At 38.0% G+C, this 21,544-nt stretch overlaps 1 protein-coding gene and 1 long non-coding RNA gene across 2 annotated transcripts in view; both read right to left on the minus strand.

Moving 5' to 3' along the window:
• The window catches only part of LOC140696352 (uncharacterized), an 89,019-nt gene extending 83,849 nt beyond the window's left edge, over nucleotides 1-5,170 (minus strand). Inside the window, exon 1 of the long non-coding RNA XR_012072559.1 lies at nucleotides 5,082-5,170. This is a non-coding gene — a long non-coding RNA (uncharacterized lncRNA). The remainder of the gene's footprint in view (nucleotides 1-5,081) is intronic.
• Nucleotides 1-21,544, minus strand: part of LOC140696350 (low-density lipoprotein receptor-related protein 1B-like) — a 664,806-nt gene that overhangs the window by 465,521 nt on the left and 177,741 nt on the right. The window lies entirely within an intron of this gene.

The following is a 21,544-nucleotide window of genomic DNA, read 5'->3' on the forward strand; positions in this document are numbered from 1 at the left end:
TGTCCCCACTGCAGTCTATTCTCAACACAGTACTCAGAGTGACACTTTAGAAGCCTAACTCAGGTCTCGGTGCTCCTCTCTTCAAAATTCCTCAGTGGCTTTCACCTTACTAGAGTAAAAGCAGTCCTTGTATTTATCAACAAAGTCCTTAACACCTGACCAGGATGACTCCCTGACTCCAATCTTGTCTTTTCCTGGATTTCTCTACCCCAGCTAAACTCCCACCTCAGGACTCTCTGGCTAACCCTTCTACCCCAGCACACCTCTCCAAATATCCATAATGTTTCAAATTCTTACCTTTTCATTGAGGGATTACTTGAAATAGGACTTTAGATTGTAATTCCCCCACTGCCAAAATCTCCAATCCCTTTATTCTGCTTCGTTTTCTCCACAGTCATTATCCTTTTCTGAAATTCATCTTATTATGCACTACATTTATTGTCTGGATCACCATCTTAGGAGTAATATCCAAGAGAGCAAATCTTTTTATTTGTTTTGCTCACTGGTGTATCACCAGCACCTACAAAAGTGTTTGTTTGGCACGTAGGCTATCAAGGAACGAGGCAGGTACAATCAGAGGACCGTGGTGATTCACAGGAGAAAACGGTCACAAGCAGTTCAAGGAATATGTCAGAAATCAAGAGACATTTGACATGGACCCTAAAGGACGATGGGAATTTACACATGTTGGGGAGACCCAAAGCATGCTCAGAAGTGTCTAGTTCCCACAGACCCTGGAGCACACACAGCGGATTTTTGGAAGATGACAGAGCCATATTGGGAGCATTTTGTGTAGGGTCTTGAATGCCAAGGATGAAGAGCTCATACTTCATGTGGATTTTTTGTTTCATTTTTTTCCCCTGTGATACGCTAAAAGATAGTGCTGATATGTGTAGGCTACTGAGCTAGTAAAACTCTTTAGACTGAACTGTGGCTACAAAAGGATTTTTCATCTAATTCTACCATCTCCCAGATCATTGTGTATTTTCTGCTTTCTGTCTATTTGCTGGCTCAACTTTTATTTTGTACCTCTTACGACAGAAAATGTACAGTGAGTAGCTAGGTTAATTAGAACTTGTTCTGAGCTTCTGCATAAAATAGAGTAACTAAAAAAAAATTAAACAAATAAAAAATAAGCCTTCCCAGTGTGTGAATTCTTGGTTTATGGTGTAGATTTAATTAGAATTGGATTAGAATCAAGATCGAGGGTGGTCTTACATCTTCTAATTAATTTCAGGATTTAGCATTTGAACTCTTCTGTAAGTTCAGGTCAATTTTAACTTCTCGCCCTCTTGATTCTTGCTAGAAAAGCAAAGCAGCTAGTAAATGCTCATTCTAGGCACTAATTGCAAAGTTGCAAAAATCTACTTCTTTGAGTGACAGTGTAACAACATCTGGCCTCACAAAATAGAACTTTCTCACTGCATTCCTATAAAAAGCAATTGAATATTAGTATCACAATAAATGCTAGCCTCCTATTGACTTAGGGGAAAAAAAAGGCAAAAACAACCAATGAAGCTTTCACAATACAGAAACACACGTTCTCCTTCACAAGTCTCTAATACTTGGCATTCTCGTACGCACCTTTCACTCTAAAGGCACAAAGATTCACAATCAAGAACTATTATAAATGAAACAAACAACATTGTCAGTGGCACAAACTCTCAAATTTATTTACTTTATGTAAATTAAGTAAATAAATAGCTTTTTTTTCCTTGAATAGCTTTTTAGGATTTTTTTCCTTTTTGTAATTTGTGTGTGTGTGTGTGTGTGTGTGTGTCACACTGGAAAAAGAAAAAGGGCCCACAACAATATTATTTGACTTTTTTAAGCCCATGTTAAAATTCATAGAGTAAATCAGGACTTCACTGATGAGAGGAAAAGTACTAGAAAATATCAACTGTTGTCATTTTTGTTTTACTCTATTAAACATTCATGCTAATAAACTATACATTAGTTGTTTTATACATATCACAGTAACAAAATGGTCTAAGATATAAGTTTAAGAATTCCTGCTCCAAGGAGCTCTTTTAAGTATTTTAATTTGATACTTATGATTTGGTGTTAGTCCTAATTGGAGTATAGCTTCCTATAAAGAACCTCTAGTGATACATAATCTACTTATAAAAAGTTAGCAGCCCTATAGAATGTTGCAATGATATTTAACAGAATAAAATAGAATAAAAATTAGCAAAGCTTCCGAAGTTTCACTTTGTACATGATAGAACAAAAAATATACTACCAACTTTTGCATAAGGATGAAGAACATATTTAAATATTCTCAATCAGATGACCTTTCGTTTCACTGCACGAATATTTGTCCTTGTTAAGCCCTGGTGCCAAAAGATTATTGCATTTTAAAGCCATTTCAAGGCTAAAAATATTCAGAATTTCGACTTCATAAAAATGTAAATTTGCATAAAGTGATTTACACTCTTAGAACACAAGGAGCATGAAACTAGATTCTTCTTATTACATTAGGACTTGTGAATGTCAGATCAGAAGTGTATATTTTGGTTACTATTTTTATAGGAATATAATGAAAGTTCACCAGATAGTTCATACTTTTAAGAAAAGAAGGCCAATCCTGGACCATCTTGCTTTGTTTTCCCAGCATGAGCAGGAAAACAATATAATGAAAAAACAGACTGTAAATTGAGCTCTTTAAAACATAATGTAAAAAAATGTTACAATGAAATACTTTTCAATTAAGAATGTATAGCATAATCTCTTCTGTGTTTGCATTGGAAAAGTTAATTATGTGAATTTGAAACACATGCATTTTATTATTATTTTTTGCTTTGTTTTAGAAGGTGAGCAGTTTAAGAGGTGCATTTTGCTGTTGTTCCATGCTCAAAGGAACATTACAGGTCTAAATGAATTTAAGGGTGTGATGTTCTAGGTACATTCCTTAGTTGGACTTTCTGGGGTTTTTTGCAGGCTGTAGATAACTTTATAAAATATTTGCTCACTCAGTCATGTTGAAAAATAATAAATAACTAAATCTCATCATTTTATTTTGCTCTGTCTAGACAACCACAGCTGAAGATCTGTGGAGGCCAGGCACTGAAGTGGTGCAAAAAGGTAGCACCCTCCACCAGAAGGATCATGTCCGCATCAACTGCGAATTTACCCTTGCTCCAGGCCTTTCTGTCAACAATCTGACTTTCACTCCCAGTGTCAGACTTGAACTAGAACTTCCTATAGCTTCTGATTTGAGTGTTTACCCTTGCCCATATTCAGTTACACATTATAAGTTGACTCAGCAAATATATCATTATCTCCTCCCCAAGCCCCATGTCAGTGTTGTATGTTGGCCTCTGACTACTTTTCACATAATTCCCCATGTCTTGGTATTTGGAGTAATTCTTCACTTTATTGCCTTGAAGTGACTTCGTAACCCAGTGCCCTGGCATGAAGTCATTGGTTTAAGCTCACATACTGTCTCTTTGTAATAAGGTGATTTCTACTTTCTGTCTGGAGTGAAGATCCTGATTAAGCCATGTGCTTACCAAGAGCACATGTACTATAGAACATGGCAGGCTTGCTCTTTGGTCCATTCTACAAGAACACTCACCTCTCTCAAGGTAAAATAAGCTAACTCACCTGGGACATGAGTGGCTGGGGTAGGGGGCAATGACTGAGTGTAAAGGGAAGATATTGCTTCTTCCAGGATCATTCACATTTTATCATGAGACAACTTGATGCACAATGCCTCGATCCAGTGAATGGATCCCTCAGAATGAAATTCTAGACCCAATGGAAGGCTGTGGAAAAGACAGTTTGAAACTGGGATGCAGATTTAGGAGATAATTCTCACATCCCACGAAAGGAAGTATTTTACTCCTTCACTTGTGTGCCCATCGAGTCCTGCCTCTCTAGAGGAGTTCAAGTGGCTACCAAGTAAATACCTTTACCTCCTTCTTCCTCTAGGGTTGGTTTCCATTTTTACAATAACACATTGCTTCTCTCTGACAAGGGTTTCACATAATATGTATTTTGAGATACACTCAATCTTTTAACAAAACAGAATATGCTCACATATGATCAATGGAATGTAAATTCCATTTTGGTCCATGCTATCAGGCAGCTGTGCAAGAAAAAAAAAATGTGTATGAATGCTTTTAGCCTCACATCGCAGCTATGAATGGAAGAGGTTTGTCTAGTAGGCTAGGCAACAGTACAAAGATCTCAGATAATGTCACAACATGCTAGTAAGTAAGTGATTTTAAGAACCAGATTATCATTTGCTGCAAGTATTGAAATACACTTAGTTCCTGATTGTACTGGCATGAGAAAGAAGGCGTAGCCATCCGTATCGTATGGGCTAAGATTCTAGTCTCTTTTCCAAGCAAACGATGTCCCAGTTTTATATAGAGATGGATAGAATTTACTTTGGAGATGTTTAGCTCATTTTATTATTTCTTCAGGAAGTTAGGTTTTAGTTTAAATGGTCAAACTGGATAGACATCCTGGTGACTGACATGAAAGCCAATGGGAAATAACACTAACCAAAGAAGACCTCGCTGGCAACTTGAAGTTGTCAGCCAAGGAGTGGCTCCATAATGCATTCTGCAAGTGACCCGTACTTTCATTACAGTCATACTGATTAGAAATGCCACTTTCAGATACGTCATGTACAAAGGGGAGAGCCATGTGTTTTTTGTTTTTGTTTTTTTACAAAAGAGCAGTTACAAAACAAAATTACTAGAATATAAACCCATATTTTATCCTGAGGAGGTTAATTTCTAAGAGGTTATTCATACCAAAACAAAAACTACAAAACAGAAAATATTAATGACCAGCGTACTATCTAAAATGGACTATAACATACCAAGCACAAAGTAAATTCCTCGGAGAATGCAAGCATACTGGGCAATTCTGGTGCCCCCAAAATGGCATTCTACCCCCCAATGACACCTTTATACACTTACAAAGGAACATGCAGAAACATTTGTTACCAATACATGCTTACTGAATTGAGCTAAAATACTCCTCAGGTTATTATGATTGAGAACTGAGAGAAGGTTTCATACTTTCAAAGTATTAGAGAAAACATACTGAGCCTAAGATTTCCCTACCTGTCAGCCGAGGGAGGCTTGAGAGGATCCGAGGAAGTGAGCTGCCCCAACTGGAAGAAGGCGCAGGGAGCCGACATGGAGCAAAACAGCACTTCATCGCAGCACAAGCGGGCGGAGCTCAGGTGTACGCATTTGTCCTTTTATAATGCTCGTGGCGCATGCGTGGTGTTCATAATGCTGACTCACGCTACCAGCGCATGCGTACATTTACCTCTTACCAGGTGCAAGCTATTATGAACTTCGTTCGGCCGGGGCCCCACGGCCTGCTCACTTAAGGCTGCTGACAGTACCTTTCTGATTTTATCTGCAAAGTTATTGGCTCTTTGAACAAACTTAACTACATCATCTTTTGTGATTATTGGGCCAGAGTAGAAAGGGTCCCTGAACCCAGAGAATGTCTGCGGGCTCTCTCATCCCACAACCATCCAGCAGCACAACCACAATCCTGAGACTTTACAGTCACTGCGACCACATTAGGATGCCCCCTCACCAGGGCTTCGCCAATAAGGCAGCTGTCCAGCAGACCTCCATTGTCCTGGTGTCTAAATTCCTCTCTCAGCCAAGGCTCACGTTTCAGTGATTTCAACAACGTAGGGCATTGGTTCTTAATTTCGGCTTGTATCAGAAGCACCTGCAGGACTTGTTAAAACACAGATTGCTGATCCCATCCCAGCGTTTCTGATTCAGCTGATCTAGGATAAGGCACCCCCAAAACAATGGGGTCCCATCGTTTCCCAGGTGATTTTGTTGCTGCTGCTCCAGGGATCACACTTGAGGAATAAATGCGTTAAGACCAAGTTTCTCTAACTCCCTTCACTCTCATTATATGCTTGTCATCTCAACAGTCAGATGAACTCTTTTTTATTTGCATTTTGCTCTTGAGCTAGAGAATTTTATCAAAAAAAGGGAAAAAAAAAACCCCACTAAACCCTATTTTCTTGATCCTCTATACACTTACATTAATTGAATTCTCCAGGTTCTCACTGCTACACTAGAATCTGTTTTTCTTTTTCTATTTGATTAGCTATAGTTCTTCTTCTGACACTCTATAAAATCTACACCTGCCTCCTGAATTCATTTGGATGTTTCATTCTTCCACACAGTTATTCAATAGCTATTTATAAAGCAACTGCTAAATAGAGATAGAGAGAATACAAGTAATATTGCTGCTATAATAGAGTTTTTACATTCCAGTTGGAACAGAGGAAACAAAACAAAACAAACAAGTTAAAGATAATGCTGGTAGTAATATGTATAAGGAAGAAAATAAAACAGGACAAATTGATGTTTCTTGATACACTTTTACGTATACACTTTCTTTCTTCCTAAAAGAAATTTTCCTATTTCTATTACTGGGCACCATTATTAACCTGTCTGGCAGACAACCTTCCCCTCAGCCCCCTATCCCAAACACCCCCCACCTCAGTCAGTATGTAATTTTTACTCTGACGTAATTTTTTCTATCTGTATTTTTATCATAACCATTTTTGGTCATTTTTTGTAGTTTTTTGCTAGGAACAGTTTAATAGCTAACCTTCATACCACAATTTTCTGCAGGATGTACTCACCCAAAACCATCCTTTAGGATTGTGGTGCTGCCCCACTAGCATCTCAACTGTATGAGGCAAGTCCTTTTATTATTTCTATTTAGAAATGAGGGGACTAACGTGTTACTAAGTCAGGGAGTTTGAATTCTAGAACCGGGGCTTTTAACAATAGCATAATAGTTGGTGATAACAGATGAAAAGCGTGCAATACAAAGTGCTGTGACAGTAGGCAGAGCGGGACATTAACTCCTCCCGGAGGACCTGGGAAGGCTTCATCAGAGCGGGGTCACCTGGGGTAGGCCTCGTGTCCATTGGTAGTTTGTGCCTTAGGTTAAATTCCTGAAAGAAGATAAATCCTTCCTCTCAGAAGAATGACTTTCACGCAGTGTGCGTTGCAATGTATTGATGAGTTGATCGGTTAATTGTTTTTCAATAACATCTAAATAGAAAAAAAAAGCTTCACAGACTGTGAGGAGAAATGTGTTTCATTATTTTAAAGTGGAAGGCTAAAGCAGAAATAGAATTACAGTGATAACTTGGATGAATAGCTTTGACTTACTGCCTGGCATCTTCCTTAAATTTCCAGTATCCATTGCCTAGATATCTACATAGGGGAACAGGGCAAGCCCAGCTCTTACAAAGGCGAAAAGAGACAAAGGAGACACTCATTAGATCTGATAGTTACTTGGCCTATGAAACACATTAAAAAATAAATATCAACATTTCAAAACCCCATCCAAAAAAACCCCTCACACTTTATTTTTGCCTGTTTCTTGGGAACTGTCAAGCCACTGCCACCTTTAAAACATAGTGACAGCTGTGCAAACTTTGGTACAAGTTGATTCACTTAATTCCACTTGAAACTTAAAGAGCACATCTATTAAGATATGAGTTTCATGCCTGTGCTTCAATCAAGTTGCACCATTTTTCTCTCTCAGCTTATATGCATAATCATATTGAGACAGCTGAAAAGCACAACGTCATGTTCACTGTTTTAAAGGCTAGCTTCCATGACCAGACCTGCCCTGTCATGTCATGGTGGCCATGTTCCTGAGAGAATCAATCTGTGTGAGAAATAACACCTTGGGTCTTTTCCAAATCATCAATTTTTATGAAATATATTTAGAAAACACAGACACACACACACACACACAGTTTCCATCACAAAGAACCTCTAGTGACTGAAGCTAATAAGCTAAATTCAATTAGGTACATATTCTGAGAGGCTAACTTTCCCCAGATAGTGAAGTGAATGGGCATTTCTGTTACAGCCAAATGAATACAAAGTTCTCAGGCAGTAAAGACTACATTTTGGTAGGAATGGGGAGGGTGCTACTTTCTGAAGGGTATAGCCCAATCTTACCTTCAGTACCCATACAGCAGACAAGATGAGAACACACAGCTTGACTATTTACATAAAAACATAAACACGTTTTTGTTTTCGAATGTGTAGCTTCCTGAACTGTTGGGGCCAGGAGTGGGTTATTTTTCATATTTCCTCATGGTACATCTTGTCCTCCTCATAAGAAGAATTGCCTTTCTCCTCTGACAGGGAAAGAGAAACATGAGCACGGAGCAAAAATTTCTCAAGTTGACAGCAAGTATGACTTTTATGGGTGCTACAAGAATATGATCTATTCACTTGTAGCGGCTAGCAAAGATTTTGTAATTCATACCAGATTGGGAAAGGTCACCCTTGCTCAGAAGAAACAGATGAGGGGAATTTGCATGTGCTTTGTGTGCTGAGTAGGAGCGCCATATATCTGACCACGTGCACTTCGCTTCCCATAGAGAGGGGTCAGATTGCTGTATTCACCCGTTGTTGGTGCATATTGGAGAATCCCAGAATTTAAAAGACCCAGCAGACTGTCTAGCCCAATCCTTTCATTTTGTCAGTGAAGAAATTCAGATTTATAGAGGTTGCTCCTTTTCCATATACTCTGTTGGAAATATGTGAAAAAGCAAGTATTAGAACTCAGCATTCTTGATTTTTACTTTCTGGTCTTTCCATTACACTTTCATGGCATATGTTGATAGTTTATAAATATGGAGATTGCATAATAAACTATAAGGAGGAGGACACATTTCCACCTTTCTCTGTCAAGAGAATAGGACGAAATACACGAATGGGATGCCTGCTACACCATGAAAAAGGCTAACAGTAGCTGACCTTTATCAACTGCCTGTTATGTGCCAGACCCTAACGCTCCCATTCACATTTGTTCAATTATTCCTCCAACAGCCCACTGAAATAAGTAGTATCATTACCAGCTTTCAGATTAAAAACAGGGAGAGGCACACAAGCTAAGCAACATGGCCGAGACCACATAGTGTGGAAGCGGTAGAGTTTGCAATTCAATAGCTGTGTAACACTCTCCCGAGTGCCTCTGAAAACGGATACCAAGAGTGACAACATTTCTTTCATCTGAAATCTGTACATTTGCTCACTCACCGAGAGTAGCTGTCTTTTCAGGAGTCTGGGTTAGACAATGCACACTGGTATGTGTTTTAGTTTTTGATTCATTATGCCACTCTTAGTGAGCCCTGATGGAATGGACTGTGCTTCATTTTATCACTACTTAGAACTCAAAACTTAAAAAAAAAATTCACATTAATCTTTAAAATCTATTCAATCATTCATTCAATTACTAATTCCTGAATCCCTATTATCTTTAAGGATCAGTTCTAATCCATGAGCAAAAACAAGAGTGTTCTGGTTGTTAAGGAGCTAGATAGAGAGGATATGTTCACTTTTCAAAAAATTTACATCCAGTGGAACTCTCTTTTTCGTGTACAGTTCTATGGGATTGATAAATGTATAGCCCCTTTGCAGTCAACATTTCTATTGCCCCCAACCCCTGGCAAACGCTAATCTACTCTTCATCCCTATAGTTTTGCCTTTTCCAGAAAGTCATATAACATGGAATTACAGAGTATGTGGCATTGTAACTCTGGCTTCTATCACACAGTGTGTTTGTGATTTGCTGTGCGTATTAGCAGTACGTTGCTTTTAAATCTGAGTGCCGTTCTATGGTATGGATGGAACACTCTTTATTTATCCATTCACCTATTGAAGGACATTTGGGTTGTTTCCCATTTTTGGTAATTAGGTACAAAATTGGTACAAACATTGATATACAGATTTTATACTACCAAAAGTTTAATTTATCTTAGGTACATGCTTAGAAGTAGAGTTTCAGGGTCATATGGTAAGTGCCACTCTATAAGAAACCATCAAACTATTTCCCAAAGCAGCTCTAACATTCTGCACTCTTACGAGCAACGTATGAGTGCTCCAGTTTTCCACACTTTTCACAAGCACCAGGTATTGACTATTTTTTTTTTCTGAGCCATTCAAATAGTGGTATCTCATTGTGGTTTTAATCTGCATTTCTCTAGTGACTGATGATATTGAGTATCTTTTCATATGCTCTTTTCCATCCTTACATCTTCTTTGGTGAAGTGCTGTTCAAATCTTTTGCCCATTTTTAATTGGGTTGTTTTCATATTATTGGCCCACCCACTTTTTAACTCCCTCATTTACCGTTGGCAGTGACTAAATTCTTGGATGACTCTGCTTCTCCTGTTCCTACACTTGACCAGTCATCATAATCACCAAGAGAACTTGTTAAAGACAGTTTGGGGCCCTATCTCAGAGTTCCTGAATCAGAATCTTCAGAGGCTCAGTTTCAGAAATTTAAAAAGTCTCCCTATGTTGAAATGCAAATGCATGAGGAGATATTACATTCCTAATAGAACAGCTAAAATAATTATTCAAACTCAAGGACAGTATCAAATTCTGGTGAAGATGGGGAGAAGCTTTTCTGGAATTTGACATATGTGAGTAAATGTGCAAGTCTTGCTGATTTTATGCATCTCAGAACTTCCTGATGTTTATCTTATTCTTAGAACTATGAAATCATAGAATGACAGAGCTGGAAGAGACCTAAATGCATCCACTTTCAATTTATTTTCATACATAAACTAACAAGCAAACTTGGGTCCAGAGAGGTGAAGGAGAGAGGGCTCCAAGAGAAAGAACATTTAGTTTTAAAAAAAAGTCAGAAAGGCAAGAATGACACACCTGTCCCTTAGTTCACTTATTCACAAGTTACTCTGGAAATGTTTCTCATTTTCAAAATCCTCAATCCCCACCATATCTCCACCATATTAAACCTCTAGAAATCCCATCCTGTTTTTCTTCAATACTTTTTTTTTTGCCCCACATCTTTTTTCATAAAACTCTAATCTATACTTTTCTAACTCTAGATTCCTACTGTTTTCTGAAGATTGTCTTGCTTTTTTTCTCCTTTTTTGTTCTCCAAACTAGTTGATGCAATTAATTTCTGATGTGACAGGGAAGATTGAAGAGGCTGAGTATATTAGAGCTTGAAATAAAGACCTCCTCTTTACTCAAATGACTAAACACTGACTTCTTCAACCTTTTTCTTTCTTAAGACTTTTCATTCTCCTCTGTTACCTTTGGAAAATACTTATAATCAGTTCTTTATAGAAAAAAAATCTGCATGTTCTAAAAGTGTTTTGGTTTAATATTTGAATGTTAATGCATCTGTGTGCACATATTTTCATATGTGTGTACTTCTTACATGGTTAGCTCCTTGAAGGTGATGGCTGGGTAGAATGCAACTCCCTATGGTGCCTCGACTAAAAACAGTTGCAATTACGCTTCTCGTCAATAGTATGAAGATGACAAGAATGAGTCATATTAAAAAGCAGTCAATATTTATGTCTCATGTCATTATGGCAGGAAATGTGAATTGAAAAACCACTGCTAAAGATATTAATGGTTGTAATTTAAGGAAATTTATGGACTATTGGAGGGCTTATATATTTAGTAATGATTTTCATCCTTTGCTCATTATACAAAACTTTAAATGATAAATGACCCTGGAATATTTTCACAATTAAGTTGATACTGAGAAAGCGATGAAAATGAGATGGCTGATATCTGGGGGCTAGGATATTATGAAGGAATATTTTGAAAGAAACATAAGCTTTAGAGGTATAAGGCAATTTAAATCCTGAACTGCTGAATTTAACCTTCTGAGCATGTATTCAAACCAGCGGCGCAACTAGTAAAGGCACAAGATAGATTTGCGCTGGGGATGGAGTGGGGTACAAAGCAAGTCTAGAAAAGTTATTTGTGTAAGATTTTTATTACCGATGATACGCCTGGGACTCATGACCTAGAAAGAAATCACTCTTGATGGGAAGGGCAGGCCTTGGTGATATTAGTTATCTTGAAATTGGGGCTGGGTGTTCTAAATATTTAGTACCAGCCAGTGTCATTGAAGTACTTGAGCTTTTCCCAGCCACAATTTATTGGATATTTGAAATCCAAATGTTCCTCAGTCCTGCTCAAACCTATTTTTATCTCAGCTGATGTCACAATTTTGTTCTTACAGACCTGTCAAAGATGATTTTTTAAGGTTGCCACATAATTTCAAGCTTTTCATGTTCTTTCTTACACCACCACATATTTTTACTCTGAATCATATACTTTAAATGTTTGTCATATGTGTGCTTTTTACAAGTCTGCACATCAGTCTTCTACTTACTGTTTCTGTGTTAACTTGACCCAGTGTATCATATGACTTTCTATTTGTGTGCGTTTATAAGGAGAGAAACATGCACACACTAGATATAGACTGCCAGACACATGCCATCAAATCACTGGAATAATTTGTGTTCTCATGTTATTGGTGAACTAAATACATCTGGTTCAAGCAGATATGTTTGGAGAAAAGCAGATTTTCCTCATTCATTGATAAGATTTACTTAATGTGCTGGCTTTCTCAAGAAGAATGACATATTGTCAGCTGTTCTGGGTTCCCATTCCCTATCACTCGATTTCCACGTTTTCCTTCTTCCATTATTCAGCATCTGTTCCAGGTTAAATTGTACCTCCAAACGCATATGTTAAAACCCTAAATCCCAGCACTTCAGAATGTGAACTTATTTGGAAATAGATCACTGCAGATGTAATTGGGTAAGAAGAGGTCACACTAGAGCACAGGTGGTCCCTAATTCCATATAACTGGTAACCTAGAAAAAAGAATGCCCTGTGAAGAGCCGGCCATGTGCACAGGGAGAAGATGGGAACTGCCCTGTCAGAAGCCAAAGAACTCGCAGATGCTTGGAGGGAGCTGGGAACAGATCCTTCCCAGCACCTTCAGAAGAAGCGTGGACCTGCCAACCCCTTGATGGTGGACTTCCAGCCACTGGAACTATGAGCAAAAATTTTTATAGTTTAGGCCACTCAGTGTGTGGCACTTTGTTAACAGCACCCACAGCAAATCAATAGAGCAGCTAGCAGGAGTCACTAGGTAGGAACCGACTCATCCACTTCCTACCTGGCTCTTCCATTAGCTGTGGCTTCACCTGTTCTGCCCTCCTGTTGGGAGGCATGTGTCAATCCTTCTGTCACAGGCCAACCTCTCCACCCCTGATCTGGATCCCATCCTCTCATCCATTCAGTTCCTCTTTCTGAATCATGTGTCACCAATCTCTTACCCTCAGCTAAATCCTGCCCCTCAGCCTATAACCATGGTCAGATGCTTGCCCATTCAACAGCTGGAAAGCATGCCCAAGACTTGCTGCTGCTTCTCTCTTAGCATTTTACTGAATCTGGACTTCGGCATTCTGACCTGTGGAAATGATCATTCTACACATCAGCAGCCACGCATCTAGTACAAAACTGTTTTAACCATCTTCATATTCTTTTATTTTTGGTTCCAAAATATATCCTTAGTAATATCTTCCTTCTTTCCTCTTTTTTTTTCTTCCTAACAAAAATCACATGTAGATACACGGCTTTGCACCCTATAGCCTCAGGCTCTCCTTTGTGGAGGATATGAAGGCTTCCTGGCTTAGGGCCCATTCTGGGGCATCTCTCCATTCAGCTCAACGTGGATAAGATACAGGCTGCAGATCCAGGCAATAGAGGACTGGAGACGTCACGCCACCCCCTCCCCTCCCCATTGTCTCACCCACTGGCTGACGGATAACAAGCTTCTGAAATTTTAACACTATTCTGCATATGATTCTGTCTGATATTCTACTTCTTTAAGGAAAATCTTCTTGCCTGGCTCCCACTAGACTACTTACCCAGGATTCTCTCCCTGCTTTTTAAATTTTTTTTTCTGTACCTCCATACAACATTTCTCAGTCTTTAAGCAAATATAAAAATCTCTCAGTCCCCCCCAATTATAAGATTCCGTCACCATTCTTGGCCCATTGAGAATCATTATTATCCCCAGAGGCCAAGATGTTTCCAACTTTATTCTTGTAATTTGACAATTTTTTTGTTTTGAAATACAAAATATTACAATATTTAATAGGATTATTTAAACTATACTCTTCCAGAAATTAGATATTTGCCTGATTTCCTCACTCCACGTTTCTATCTTAAAAATGTGTTTTCAGTCCTCTTGGTGTTACTCAAACTTCTTCCCATTCTTTATTTTCTTTCTCTATGACCTGTTTCATCTACTTCCATACATACACTATTCCATATTTCATTACTTCATACATATATTATGAATATACAGATATCCATATATGCCTATGTCTTTTTTGTTTGAATACATTGTTTTCTCCCAGAATCTACTCCTCCCCATATTCCCACACACCCACACTACCTCTTGCTGTCAAAACAGATTGGATGGGGTGTTGGCCCTCATCCAAGCAGTTAAATGGCCAGAAAAAATGGGCTTGATCCCAGTCCCTTTGGTGTAGCATCCTCTGAACCAGTCCTGGTTGATTCTTTCTCCTTCTGTGAACTGGTTTAGGTAGGGGTATGTGTCCCAGCCACTGTCAATGAGATGAAATCTCCTCTTTGAAGACAACGAAGAAGCTTTCCCACTAATAAAGTTTTAAAGAACCAAGTGGAATAACAGGAACGTCTGATACTGAATTAAGACAGTTTCCCCAACCTTAAAACATCTTGTTCCATAATAATTACTTTTTTATTGTTAAAACCATTTTATCTGGTTATGTAGCACTAGCAGCCGAAAGTATGCCCTTCAACCAGGATGCTTTTGCCTGAGTTCCAGACTAATATTTTCAAATATTCATTAACTAGTTTTATCCAGATATATCACATGTACAAATACAGTTTGTTTAAAGGAGAACTCATTTTGTTCTATAAATTCTACCTGTTCTTCTGCCTAAGTTTGGTTTGTGTGTTCATCTTGAAATCGCAGTCATGAATGTCCCCAAATCCGGGCCAGGGAGTTGAAGTCGTGTCCGCCTCCCTCACACTGCACTTCCCAGGTGACCGCTGAGTCCTCGGGATTCTACATGCAAAGCATCTCTCAAATCTGCCCTCCTTTCTATAATCTTACCTGGAAAACTTGAGGTTCCTTGCCACCCAGTTGTTGCTTATCTGATCGGATCCAGGCACTGCTTTCACAGTTACTCTTCTAAGACATTGACAGTTTTAAAAACCTCTTTACAGGAGCTTTACTAGGAGATATACTTTTTCTGTTGCCTTTTGGAATAAAATATTAATGCTGTAATACCCAGTTTGCTTAGGATCCTGCCTTTTTGCTTAATCTCTAAACATATTCACACCTGGTCCAGTGCCAGCTATCTACTGCTCATTCCCTAAATATACTGCAGGAACAAATGTGTTTTTATTTGTACTTTTCCCTCAGCACATTATGCCTTTCTTTTCTTATTGAGCAGATAAAATCCACTTTCAGTGATGCTTCCTGTGTAAACATTTTGGGACACACTCCCTAAAGTGGAATTAATCCTTCCTTGGGGAAGTGTTACCTAGTTCACACTCCAAGAATATTATATATCATTTGTATTTTTAAATCTTAAGTGATTAGTTATTATATTTTAAATTTTGTTGATAACTCCTAAATAGATACTAGGATCTTCATTAATCAAATACAAAATGATTAAATAAATCTTTACATTCAGCAATTTAAGAAACTATAAGTGAACTTATTATAATAATCAGTAATATTCATAATGGATAGCTGCCCACACTGTAATAACAGTAGGGCAGGGAATACATTATACTGTCATAGTGACTACAGACTTGACAGTGTCTATCAAATAATGGTGCCTCAATAATTGCTTTTTAATGAATTATTTTACCTTTCTATGTTAACATCACACTTTGGAAAGCTGTAAAACTATGAAGAAAATAAATAATTTATTGGTAGAATAAGAATATTTGATACAAAATGCAGTAAAATAATCATGGATGAGTAAAAATCTAAAATCCATTCCATTCATATACCAATCATTTAAAATGCGTAGGGTGGACCCTTTTTAGTGATACAATTAATGCCATCTTTCAACCAATAACAGGTAGACAAATAATATTCAGCATTTCCTTTTTATACCCAATTTCTTCAGTTTGATTTGTTTTCCCAAGAAAATGGTTCCAGTTATATATTAGTCACGAGAACTCTGAAGCTGAGTTGAATCAGCTTGTCTGTAGAGCATGGCAGGACACCCAGCACGGCTTCCTCCCACCTGTGGGTAATGGTGCAGGTGCTCTATTGAGAACCACTGTGGCAATACTCCAGCCACTTCAAGGAATTTTCCCTGCCCAGGTGGTTCTTAAATTTGGCTGCTCATCAAAATTACCATTGGAGCTTTAAAGAAAGACAGGTGTCAGGGTTTCAATTATCAAGAGAAGCTGATTTCAGTATTCCTGAGTAGCGAAGCCCACCCATTTGTATTTTTAAAACATCCACAGATGCTTCTAACGTGTAGCTTGTGCTGAGAACCACTAGAACTCTTAACCTGGACATTCTAACCTTCCTTTTGAAGTCACCTTTCTTTATCCTAATTATGTGGCCAGAATAAGCCCCACTGTTTGTGGGTTTTGTTTCTGTTACTCATAGTTAGGTCTAATTGTTTTCGTGACAATTTCATCTCTGGATTTTGTCTTTCAAATGTCTTGTAACTCCTTGCTCTGTAATCCACAGGCCAATCCCACCTTTTTCCCAAATCAGTTCCCAAATAACAGAACATCACCTAAGGAACATTGCCTTAGATCATCCCTTATAATATTCCCTTTCTAGTCTGTCCTCAACAGGAGCAAAGATGGTGAGCATACAAGCTTTCAAAATGTGTAATTCTTCTGCTCAGGGACTACTTAGTGTGACCAGTCATCAGATAAGAGGACGCCCAAGAATTTCATGGCCAAATGAGAATATTATATCAACCACTGACATCGTAAAACAATTCTCGGTTAATAAAGACAGAGCTGTCCAGAGGTTCAATCTTACAGAAAGATATTTTTGAAGAACTACATTTTTTTCCCTTTTACTCTGTGGACATTTGGTCTCTTAATATCACATTTAATCCTTTTCCTTTACCCACCACTTTGCCTAATCCCTGTTACTATTACACTCAATTGCAAGATGGTAAAAGTCTAAAAGAGGCAATAATGTGTATAGTTAAAATTCCCAAAACTTAAAATTTTCATTGATCAAAAAGAATGTTGGAAAAGTGATATTTTCCCTATAATCTTATGAATTAAAATCTGTTTCATAATTTATATATTAAATTTGCTTTCACTAAAGTACTGATAATTACATTTCAAATAGATACCATGGCTTTCATGGGTTAATCGTGGAACTTGTAAATTTTCACAGAAAACAATATAAATATCCAACTACCTTGGTAAAGCTCTTGCTATATCTGTTTTAATCAAAGATTCAAAGTGTTGAATTCACTAAGTGTTACATACAGTAACATTTTCCTAATGAAAAAACAAAGATAAAGATTGCCAGCCCAGTATGATCTTATACTGTGTGTTCTGTAATACAGATTGGCACTACATAATACAAAGAATTTTTTTAAAAAAATACAAGGACACATTTATACTCATTAACTGTGCTTGCTAATGTGGCACAGATGTTGGGTCACACAGATTACTGTATGTAACTGTGATTTTAACGAATAAAAAAAAGACTCAGTAATGCTGATAGGCATCAGATTTCTCCTTTCTTCCCTTTGTTCACGTTCACAAACGCCTAAAGTGGAGGGATGCTCAAAACAAATACAGAAACAAAAACCCACAGGGCTATTTTGAATTCTGTATTCCTGGAGAAAAACAACAAAAAGGAGACTGATTTTGGATTCACTTCCGTACTGCTCTCTCTTTCGGAAAGCGTGGCTTTCCACGTTCATCCAGTTTAATGGTTTCGGCCACTATCCTCTCCTCCAGGGAATGCTGGGGAATGAGTTACAGAGACCAAACACCATGCACATGGTGCTGTTCATGAGTCTGGGTGAGAACTAAATAAGGACAGGGGCACAGCTGCAGACACACAGCAGGCAGAGAATCACTTAGGAGATAATGAAAAGTAGCAGGACAATAGTTTAGAAGGAGAGAAAAAGTTCAGAACCTGAGGTGAAGCCCTGGAGTGACAGGGAAGCCTGGAAGAGTAAAAGAAGCACATCTAAAAGCTAGCTTCAATTCCCCAGCCCGGAAAAGGCAGCATTTGCAGGCTATTACTTATTAAAAAACGGTGAAATCTGGTGCAGAGGAAATGATACTGCACTGTGAATGTCGACATTTGAATTCCAGTTCCAGCCCAGTTACTAACTTCAATGTATCTTTAAGGAAGTTGCTTAAAATCTTTAGGTCCCATTCTTAAAATGACAGTGTGAAATATGAGTTCTACTTATATAGTTTATACACTTCTAAAAGTTAAAAAACTCTAAATAAAACATTCTTAAAGAGTTACACAGAGAAGAGTATCAGACACTTATTAGCTCCATCCACAGGGTTGCAGAAGAAACTTAGTGGCCGCATCAATTTCCTGTGCAGCATCCCTGAGAGTCAGCTTGGGCTTTTAGATTGTTCTGCATCAGTGGAGAAGGCACCACCTAATGAGCCAGTGATTCTGCACCTGCAGGGCTCTTAGGTTTAACTGACACTCATCTCGTAGTTTTTACCCCTGGAACCAGTTCTATCCTCAGAATAATATAAAATAAATACATTTCTTCTCCAAAACTTAAAGTCACATTTTTGACCTCCTTAAATTTTATCTAGGCTATGAATGTTCTTGTTTCTTTGAGCTCTTACTCATTTACAGATGTTGAAACTTGAGAAACAAAGGGAGTGCTGACTTACAAACAGGTTCGAACTGTTGGCGTCTGTTTTAAATGATGATACCCTGAATGCAATGAATGAGACAGAAGCCCTCAGTTTTAAATAATTCTATATGACTAATATCAGGGATGGCACAAGAAACTTCGGCTGCTTACCAACTCAAAGAAAAGCATATGAAGTTGAAATTACATGAATTGTTGGTGTCTGATGCATTTAACTCTCAAGAACTGACAGTGATTATACAAAAAAAATAGCAAAACTCAGTAATTATAGGGTCATGAACCAAACTAAGTCCTTTTCACTTTTTATGTCATTTAATGGAAATGGGCTATCTGATAAAGCAGGTCATTCTCACTTGCCATGGCAGGGCTGTCTCTTAGGGAAGCCAGCTCTGCATGAAGGCAAGTCTGGAGTTAAGTTGATTTTGGACAGCATTTCTTCCTCTATGATCTAAAACTCTGGACCTATCAAAACCATCTACCTTTGTGTCCTCCTCAGTTAGGCAAAACCACTCAGTGATATCCCATCTCTTCTTATCTGTACCTATCTCCTCTCCACCCTTCAACTAAGTGAGATGTAGGGTTTTTTTTTTTCTATTTCTTCATTTTTTAGTTTGGGTGTTCATTTAATATATTCATGCTGGACAGCAGAAAAGACTCAAGCGTAGCATTGATACCAAGATGTTAAATAAAGCCTAGGTCAATTGTTGTCTTTTTCTTGCTCATGCATATTGGCTTTGTATCATAACATACCAAGAGCTCACAAGAACAAATGGTTCATGTGTAAAGACTTCCAGGCACCAACATTTTTGATGCAGCCCACCATTGGTAGGCATACTTTTTTCCCTTCCTTGGTACTATCTTTACAGCTTACCATGAAAAGTGGGTTTTTATCACAACAGGAGAAACGATGATAAAATGTGCAACCATTGTAAGTTTTTCCCGGTTAAATAGTCTCGGTCAAAATGTACTCAGTGAGTCAGGCTAGGGACAGCCATGGATGGCTCCTCTCCATTACAAGACAGCTTCCCCATTCCAGTCAAACCTGTCCAACTCCAGAAGCCTGTAAACCACATCAGTCTCCGTCATCTTTATATAACCTTAGAATTTCCACAGAAAATACTGTGATGTGTGTATGTGTGTGGGTCACAGACCACGGGTAATGGAAACACAGGTAGTTAGGAGGTTCTGATCCAAAAAAAAAAAAAAAAAAAGAGAATGGGTACCAACGAATAATGGCTGTCTTGTAATGCTCAGATTAAAAAAAGGGCAGTAAGTAGAACCCTTACCAAACACAAACCAAATAGAATTCCTGGGACTGTGAGGAGCTGGGGTATATGTGGTGAGGCACGTCTTACTGCGTATGTCTGAGTAGCTGGATGTGGTGACGACTAGCAGGTCAGGGAAAAGTAGAGGTGGTAATACGAAAACGTGCTTTAATGAATCTGAATTTAGCTACTTTCTATTTGATTTTGCCTTCATCTGTCATTCACTGTATTCACTATTCCTCATTGTTTTATATAATCTAGACGTGTCAAAATTTTTGTCATTTAGGGCTTGCTAAAATTTTTGAAAATGCCTGACTAAAGTAGAGGATACAGGAGGATCCTATAAATGTTTATCAATCAATGAAGCAGGACTTTTCCAGAAACTTGCTATTCAATTAGTTATAAAATGCAGCTAATTCTGTTTTTCATAGTTTCTCCTCTGGGGCTATTGGGATCCATTCAATTAATTGCTGATATGAAAATAATGCAATTGATACAGTGTATCTTCCCAACTCTGAGTCCTCTCCCCCAAGTACTTCTAGCAGCATAAAACTAAAATGAGGTTGGATTAGAATGTATTTGTATTTGTTTATACCTTTGGTGAACACAATTTGGTCTCCAGTGACTGGCAATTTTTAATAATCCTGCAGGCACCTCTTTAACAACCTAAATGTTTGCCTAGAAATAATACTATGTTTATAATATTTTTTTACTTTTTAACAACCAGAAAATGTTCATGTTTCCAGTCTTCTTGTTTATCTTCTGTTTGTTACTGTTCTTCAAAGAATAAAGGGTTCTGAAATAACATTTGCATGTCCTGCGAGGTCAGTTTTTCTGAAGGACAGGTTTGAAATCATTTAGAGGAACTCTGTTCTCTCATATAATTCCCTTATCTCTTTTTTAGTTCAATTTTCTCATGAGTGTTCTGCCTTTACCATTTAAAAACTGATTCTTCTCCTTGATAGAGATGAAACCAAAACCAGTTATGCATTATCCGATGGAATCAAAGGGAAACAGTTTAAAATCTAGTCTAGATAATGCACATAAAAAGCTCTACTGAGGATTTTTTAAAATAACTCAACACGTTTAGTTTGGTCTGAAAAACCAGACCCCCAAAATCAACAAATAACGTTTTTATTAAGTGGCCTATATCTAGGAGTGATTCCTGTCTATTAAAGTGCCAATCACATTTTCAAAGAAAATGAAAGACTGAAATGTCTAGCCTGATAGTCAAGTCAGTTAGACCTATTTTTCAGTTTCTTCTTTTTTCCCCCCAAATGGATTGACTTGCATTTTAGCTGAATGACAGTCAAGACAGATATGACAGTAGTAGGAAAATTTTTAGCTGTGTAACTGCAAAAACTTGAATCCAAAAATTTTAGTGAGTAGCTACAACTTTATGCACCGTTGGTTGCTCTCTCTGGCACCACCATGTATATAAAGCCCAGAGAGACACATCTACAAACTTCAGTGTTTCAACAATTAGATGAGCACTTCTACTGAGCTGGTCCCTTAGCCTGTGAAAATATATTTCCAA

Source organism: Vicugna pacos, chromosome 5 (assembly GCF_048564905.1).
Source record: "Vicugna pacos chromosome 5, VicPac4, whole genome shotgun sequence".
Classification (NCBI taxonomy): Eukaryota; Metazoa; Chordata; class Mammalia; order Artiodactyla; family Camelidae; genus Vicugna; species Vicugna pacos.